The following is a 9,128-nucleotide window of genomic DNA, read 5'->3' on the forward strand; positions in this document are numbered from 1 at the left end:
ACCAAGTCAACCGGGCCTCGACCGCTGCGAAAATCCATCAGAAAAGCTTCAAAAATCGGCCCGGGGCACTTCTGCTGGGCGCGGCCGCGCTAAACTAGCGCAGGCGCGCTAGTGGCCGCAGAAGGTAGCGCGGGCGCGCTAACAAGTAGCGCGGGCGCGCTACTGTCTGTCATGGCAGCCCTGATTCTTCGTGTTCAGCTCGTTCTCGCGTGCATGTCCTTCCTCGCTCTAGTACCACTTCCGTAGGTGATCACGGTTGCATTTAGCACATGCAACAAGCCCTTTAAACCCCTAGATAGCTCTAGTGGACGAGTGTGCTCTCGTGAGGGTTTGTAGAAGATATACCCACAAAATCCCAAGTCGTGATGAATCCACAATTCTCTATTCTTGCAGATAATGCACCAAAACCAACCTAAAATGATAGAAAATCACTTCATCACCTCAACTCGTGACCTGCACAGAAAAACAATAAAAACACATCAAAAGACACTAAACACTTAAGTACAACCAACCAATTTAAGTGGAAATGAAGGCCTATAAGTGTGTATAAATACCACTTATCACATACCGCCCCTGGCAGTATGACATTCCATTTAAAAGCCATTCCTTCTTTGTTTTAGGGCATGGCTTTGTGTAATAATGTCATATCTTCCATTGTAATGTCATTCCTAAGCTAGAAAGTCATTCCTTTCAATGTCATACCTAGATCCAAGTGATTTGCCTATAAATATGGCTTCACTTCTTCATTTCTCAAGTGTTCATTGCATTGTAAACTTTCAAGTTGTTTGTAACTTGCTATTCGTTATATCCACAGTTTTCTGTGCTTTGATCACTCGGTTGTTTTAATCACTAAACTAGAATATATCCTGTCGAATTTATTCTATGAACTTTAGTGGACATTAAAACGAACCATATTAATTATATAACGACTTAAAACATTGTTATATTAATTAATTAAAATCTGATTAACAAGTTTAATTCAAATCAGATTATTCCGCCGCGATTTTTTAGTGACGATTGTATTCAACCCCCCCTTCTACAATCGTTTCTGGACCTAACACGTGCCATGCTAACACTATGATTTTAGAGTTATGGGAGTTTACATATACAGTGTTCTTTTGTTTTTTTATTGGATTAGCTGACTCCTTTTGTGATCCCTTTTGCGAATTTGTGTTGATTGTTTGAGTTGGCCTTTAAACATCTGTCATGTATGATTTTTAGTTTATGGTTTCTATATTTGAGACATCATAAAATATTTGTAAGAACGCCTGAACTAAATTGTTTGTTCTGTTTGATCCAGTTAATATGGAAAATAATGCTAACATTTTGTGCAAATTAGTTAATCAGGCATTGCCTCTGGTATGCCAAGTTACTCTATTCTACCAAATGGTTCAATAATTCAGGCTCTATTGTCTATATGCCTACCTAATCCACATTCAGCCTGAGCTCCCTCAGAAAAATTATAGCCTTCAAGGTTTGTCCACAGGACAAATATTACAGTTGCAGTTTCGTCTCAGAAACAACCACTGGCTACAGCTACACCTGCCACAGCTGCTAAACAATTGGATAGTGGGAACATACCTCCTCGAAGCAAAAGAAATCCATGTTCTGATGTAGAAGATTTGGTACTGATTGCTATTGTAAAAAGATGCGGTGAAGGTAACATCTTAATCCAACGTTTTGCATATTGTTTGCATTGACTTGAATCCTAATGAAATTGTTCTATTCTTCTAATTTTACAATTTTTTTAAATATATACAGATGTTTTATTCTTATTATTTTACTTCTTCTTCTTCTTATTATTATTTTATTAAATTATAATTATGGTTTTTTCTCCCACTATAATGGAAGGAAGGAGAGGTTGTTCTCGAAATTCTAATAACTCACCTTTGTATGATAGTCCTTAAAAGCTGATGGGGAAGAGGCAAATTCCAATGTCCATATTCAGGGATAAAACATGCATTGAATAGTATGTCATCTCCTTTTTATAAAATTAGTACACCTTAAATATAGAAAACATTTATTCAGTCGTTCAGCTATTCTCCTGACTACAATGTTGTCAAATTAGATATACAAAGGAGAGAGGTGTGTGGATGTTAACACCTCCATTAAAATGACCATATATTTTTATACAGGGTTAATTTTCAATGTGACATGCCGCGTGTACCAATTTCCTGTAATACTTAATATATATCTGATTTATTTTTTTAAATTCGCATTTGTAGGATAAACATATCTAGGCAGGAACTTAGGGAATGCATTTTGTGGTTTTAATTGTGAAAGCTGAAGACGTAAATCAAGTATGTTCTAAATCAGTTGATATAGATTCTCCACCGTCATGTAAGCATCTTTCTATTCTCAAAATCATTCTAAAATGCAGTAGCCTCTTAAATGAAGTTTGATACCCGAACAGAAATCATAAAGGCATTGTCCGAGGATGCAGCCGTAAAAGATAAGGGGGACTGAATGACTATGTTTCTTTGATTCAGTGGATCATCTCTTCCACTTCTAAGTTTTCTAATATTCTGTAGCAGCTTTTTTAGCTTATAAGATAGATATATATATATATATATTTAGCTATTTTATGTTCATGGATCCAATTTAGTTCTAAAGTAGCAGCTATCCATTATCAAATAAGATATATTTTTCTTCTCATGACAGGTTGCATATGGAACTTCTTGAAGATCAGTTACAGAAGTAGGAGTTGATCAAGTCCTCTCATTTCAGGTTCATTTTCTTTAGTACTATTGGGTTTATTGAGTCGTCTCATTTTGAGGTTTTGAATGTTTCACTGTATTTCTTTGCATTCACTATGTGTGTTCTTATTATTTCATATTCCAATTTGTTTTGCTTTACAGTGGATTTGTCAAATATTTATGGTGGCTCATTCCATGAAAATGGAATGTACTTGGCAACTTTTGAGGCAAGAAAGTTGTTGCAGCAGTGGACCTTGGTAAAATGTAGATTTATTTTGTTTTTTTGGTGTAAATCTTTTTTCTATATAAACGTAGCTACATTAGAATTGTCATTCAGTTGTTTTATATACTCTAGATTACATTGTAACATTGGAAAGTGATGAATTTGTTTACACTTATGATAACATGACAAAAATAGTGCAGGGTCATAGGAACGATCAATTCTACTTGGCTACAAAAGGTGGAATAATACTTCTACAAGGGATGATTCCAAACACTGACATGGTCATAAGGAGCAACACAGTATCAATCCAGCTAATGAATTCACCTGGTGCTCAAATTAGTCAAGTTCGTAATGTTATATGTCAACAGAATGACAACCATACAACACTGTACAGGCATTTGGGGAACCAAGTAGTCGCTGTTCTCATGTATGCAAGGTGTACAGGAGTATAATGAACCATTTATTGGTAGGTTTATATGTTGGATATTCCACGACCATAGAATTTTGTGCACGGCTTCAACAATATATTATTATTATGTTTATGCTATACTGCTTTTAAATTACTTTAACTCTGTCTTATTTGGCGGAATTCAGGCATTTCAAGTTGAAGAATCTAGAATATTTTTCTGCTATCAAAGCTTGGATAATGCACTTGATAAATCACAAGCCAGATCTAATTTCCATCGTACTATATTATCATATGCAGAGGGTTACTATTATCTAAGATAATGACACTTAACACTATAATATGTTTTTAAAGTTGATTATTAGTTCTCTTTATAATTTTAATAATGTATTATATATTTTTTGGCTATGTATTAAGGACTTAACTCTTATATAGGTCGTAAATGGTAACAAAAACAGTGCATTTGTAATTCTGATGTAGTTCTGTTATTTTTTATGTTAGGATCGTCAATCATGTGATGATGAAACGATGCCATTGGATGAAACATTATGCTCATCTCTTGAAGTTGGAGTGCCTCTAACCGTTGGATGTGAAAATTGATTGACTTTTGGTCTTTGCTAACAAATTTAACGGGATTCAAGGTATGTTAACTAATTAAGTAATTAAGCTTAATGTTTGCTGTCTTTTTATTATTTTATTCCTTCTTATGTTTCGGTAAAATAAGAAGCCATACACTTTCAAGCCATGAAATCACCAAATAAACCTCTGCCTCTTGAAAAGAGAAAAGCTTAAGGAAATGCTCTGCCGATGGGCATATATATATTTGTGTGGTATTTATTTGTTAGCATGGAATAAACAACTTATACAACATTATATTTTTATTTTTATGAATGTGTTGTGGATTCAAAATTTGGGTTAGCTTCAGTTTAATGCATCAAAGTAAAGAGATTTTTCTTGCAAAAATCAGATCAAGTTGATAAGGGCCTTAGCTTTAGCATGGGATAAACAACTTATACAACATTATATTTTTATTTTTATGAATGTGTTGTGGATTCAAAATTTAGGTTAGCTTCATTTTAATGCATCAAAGTGAAGAGATTCTTCTTGCAGAAATCGGATCAAGTTTATAAGGGTCGCGCGAACAAGGGTCCCCGTTTTGTTTTTTGAATCCGTGTTCTGCATATATGTTTTTCGAGAACACATGTAGTGATCATAATCTGTACAACATCAATTGCAGGAATGAATCGAAATATCGTCACAATGCCGGCAATTGCAGGTAAATGTGTTGAAGATGATGATATGATTCAAGAGAATCTGATTAACGAGAGTGCTGTATTGCAAATAGTTTTGGGTTTCGCATACAAGGTGTTTGATTTATTGTTTAATTCTTATAAGATCTTCTCACACTTTTACCCTTTTTTCATTTCATGCTACATGTTTTTCTCCTATGTAATCTCTCCTCAGTTCTCTTCCTTTGTTCTATTTTTTTCCATGTGGGCAGCGGGTTCACAGGCATTGATAGAGCACAACCGGATCCCGATATAATTTATCTAAGAAAAAGGGAGAGCGTGTAGTTCTCAAGACAAGTAAATTGAATTTTGTGCACCATATATTGTACGTATGCTAATAAATTAATAAATTATTACTTATGCACATATTGTAGGCATCAAACATTGTGCCTATTCCTTAACAGGATTGATTCTCATCACGAGTTTTAACAAAGTTTCTAATCTTTTTGCAGGAAGAAAAACAAACAGGTATCATATTAAAATCTAATCTTATCAGTTTCTTTCTTACGGTGCAAAGAACCATTATTATGGTATGCTTGGAACTATAGCAGAACTCTCAAGCTTAGTACATGTATTTCTGATTAAGCAATTTTTAATATTCTTAGATCTTTTATATATTGTTTAATAGCAAAAATTAGTTACGGTTATAGAACTGCAAGAACCTGTCTTAGTTTTTTTAGCACAAAAACTTCACGTAAATGAGTTAAAATTAGATTTATGCTCCAAAAACTTTACCATAATTCGTGAATCTGAAACTTCTAATTTTATGATAACACCAACTTTATGCCACTAAGAATAGAATGATAGAAGGATACATTACTGCTACTAAATTTTTTAGGCTGTATTTCTGAACTTTGTTAGAGCTTGCCCACGTGTTATATCTGAACTTACCGCACTCTAATATCTACATCACCCAACTTATAATTTTGATGGATTTTTATGCATTTAACTGTAGCTAACTCTAATTTTATTGGTTATAGCAAGAGTAACCATCGATTACCTAGGACTTGGTAATAACTAGGAAGAACCTATGCATTTAAACTAACAATCAGGCATAATAAGTAGCTAGATAGCTTGAATTGAATAACTATACGGTGTGATCCTAAATCCCTCCCAAGTAGACCTGGCATCCATGTATTAGTAATATGGAGTTGCCCCCTACCAGGCAAAGTGCATGCATTTAGAATATGTCACTAAAAAAATCACCTAAGATTGTACTTGCCAACACACAGGCTCACCACTGAGTTTGAAATAGACATTGTTATTCATATATTAACATAGATTTAAAAATAAACTTCTCAGTTGATATGCTGATACGTGCTAATCAAAATTTATGTTGTATATCTACTTTAGTTCTCCATAATTTGAACAAACCTGCATCACTAGAAACATATTTCATGCCTGGTGGCCCTTAGTTTTACTAATTTTCCCTTCAACATGATCACTAAAATATTTCAATAATGTGATGATTTTTTAAATTCTTATAGTCAGTGAGAGCTTCTCTTGCTTTCTAGATGTATGAGATTAATCTGTTTCAGTATCTTCTACTTGCTTCCAACCCATGTTTAGATTTTTATAGGTTACTATAGTGGATCTCACAGTGGATCTGTTTTGAATGATTATGTCGTGGATCAGGTGGCAAAAATATGATAAATTCCCAAGAACCTCTCCTTGCTCCTCGCAAAGCGCCATTAGTTGGTAATTGTTTTAAGTTGGTATGAAGGATCATGTAGATTGCCAGATTTCACGGTACTTATTTCATCTGCAGCTCCTAGACACAAAGGTAGAGGTCCAGGTGTCAAAAAAAAAAGTCACAGAGATTTGGCGACGAAACTGGCAACACAGCCAAAAATATTACAGGAACAGAAGAAGGTACCATTTACCTCTACGCAGTATTATACTCAAATTATACCATATAGCTAAGATTTTTTTTCTCTTTTCCTTCATTTGCAGCTTATGTGACTTATCAGTATACTAATGGTAGAACTCACGTGTCTCCAAAAACTTCCGGTTAGTAGTCCATCATTCTTTTATCTTATATGATCCGATACTAATTTCAATCTTCATGTTCACTTAGGTGTGTAGGACTCCCAGTAGCACTCTAACGTTTCAGGGATCAATGATGAGGAGAAGCAATTCTCATTCGCAAAGCACGAAGAGTTATGCACCTCACAACATGTTTGAATCTCCAGGTTCTCCTTTCACCTCTTCCTGTGTGTTGACACGACTACACGAATCAGTTACTAAAAGCATCAGTATTCCATTGTTTCTATTCTGTTGAATTGTTAATGCATTGGCATATAACTGTACCAAGACATGTTGTACTTATATATTCTGAATATAAGCATCATCTTTCCTGTGCATATTATTAACTGGAAATATCATATTGCAAAGTCACGCAGGCCATTCCGTCCAAGTAGTGGCACGTCCAGCTCTGGTGTAAAAGATTTATCTCATGATTTTAATGAGGCAGAAGATCCTACAGAGAATGACATTCTGTTCGATGATGGTATTTTGTTTCCTTTTTTAAAATTAAATTTATATATCACAGTGATTAATGACATGCCATCACTGCGTTTTAACTGGTCAGCCTGAGTGTGATGATGCAAATTCTGAAACCTGGCCAGGCTATGCCAATCTTGGTCCTCCAAATGCTATGTGCAGACACTGTGGTGTGATAATGTGGCACAGCTGTCTATTTTTTAACCACTTCATAGTTATTCATATAGCATGGCTATTAATTTTTTATATAAAATTCTGTATGTCAAAAATTATAGGAGGTTGTGGGATTGATCTGTTTAAGACTCCGGTGTCAAGTTGTTCCATTGCAAAGAAGATTGAAGTGGTAAGACTAGCTAACATATTTCACGCAATGACCGCCCGCTCTACAGTGGCGGATGCAGAATTTTACCAAAGGGGGGGCTTCACTAATATTAAAAAAAGTTAAAAAAAAGTCTTAAATATCTCAAATACATAATATTGAAGAATAATGAAAGAAATTGTAGAAGCTTTGCGTGAGTAGTGAATGTGAACCCCCTGGTCAGGAGCAACAGACTAGCGCAGCAGTGAAGTCTGAAGAATGAAGAGGTACAGAGTAGGCACAATCTGTTTTAATTCACAAGCAACAGCAAGGGGTTTAAGTGTATTACTTTAGTATTTTTGTTTGAAGAGTGGGCTGGGCTAATCATATAAAGGACTGAGCTGAAATTTGTTGGGTGGGCTGACTTGTAAAACCCTAAAAATTTTACACTGATATATGAATTTACTATGGGCTCAGGGGTGGGCTTAAGCCCCCTGAGCCCCCCTTTTATATCCGCCTCTGCCGCTCTATATTTTTTTAATGGTACTAAGGAATTTGTTTTTGTGCAGGAGGATACATCCACTTGATTCTCCGGGCTGCTAATTTATGCATGTTTGCATGTTTCGGCCTTTCGTGATTTCCTTCCGTGTTTTAGCGTTATGAACTATTTTAAATAGTGCAAATAGTGCCTGTAATGTTTTCCGTTGGTTTGAGACTTTATTCCCGAGAAATTCGATGACTTCAGTACTGTATGTTTGCATTTGCATTTTGTGATGTTCTGGTTTCCACAAGTAATGTTATTTTTCTTTTGAATTACTCTGTGTTTTGATTATCTGTTTCAACCAACTAATATAGATTTAGTCACCGGCTTAAACTGATGCTTTACAGGTGTAATAATTTTTGGAACTCGATGTCCTAATTCTGTAGGTTAGCATTACTATATTTTTTTATTTAGAACCTCACTACTGCAAATAAATCCTGATTAAGAAGTCAAATCCACTCCACAATTACACCTAGCAGTTTAAATAGATATGCATAGTAGTTTAAATAGACATGCACAGCTAGGAGTATTTAAGCAACGTTGTTTCGATATGTAGCAGTTATAGATGACATAGTCTTATGCTCTGTAGCAAATTCCGGCAAGTTTCAGTTTAATGACACTAACTATGAAATATATCAGATTAGTCAAAAAAGAAGAGAAAAAATGACAACAAGAGAGAGAGGGAAGAGGAGCTAAAGCACCTCATCTTATGCGAAACACATCAGATGTTTAGAGCCAGAAAAAGTTTTCTTTATAAAATCTGCCAATTTCTAAGTTTCAAATTTCACTAAATAGTAGATTATCTGAAGGAATACACAATCCAATATCCTAAATCTGTTTTAGAGATTCTGCAAGCACATCAGATTGGTTGCACTCCTGCAAGCTTTCAAAATCTATCAATTAACAATCACATCTCAAGAATGAAGCACACTAAAAAAGATATTTTGTTACATAATGATTTTAGTGTTAATTCGTATAGCTTATAATATTTTATACACCGTGTAAAATTGGTTTTTAAGTTTAGGGAGATGACAATAAAAAGTTCAAAAAAATCCAAATAATAACCAAATATTTTATTTTTATATATATTTTTAAGAATTTGATACAAACCCAATAAAATAATTAATCGTACAAATTGTTTGTCAACATTTTCCACCGCGATTTTTTAAATTT

Source organism: Daucus carota, chromosome 9 (assembly GCF_001625215.2).
Source record: "Daucus carota subsp. sativus chromosome 9, DH1 v3.0, whole genome shotgun sequence".
NCBI classification, from domain to species: Eukaryota; Viridiplantae; Streptophyta; class Magnoliopsida; order Apiales; family Apiaceae; genus Daucus; species Daucus carota.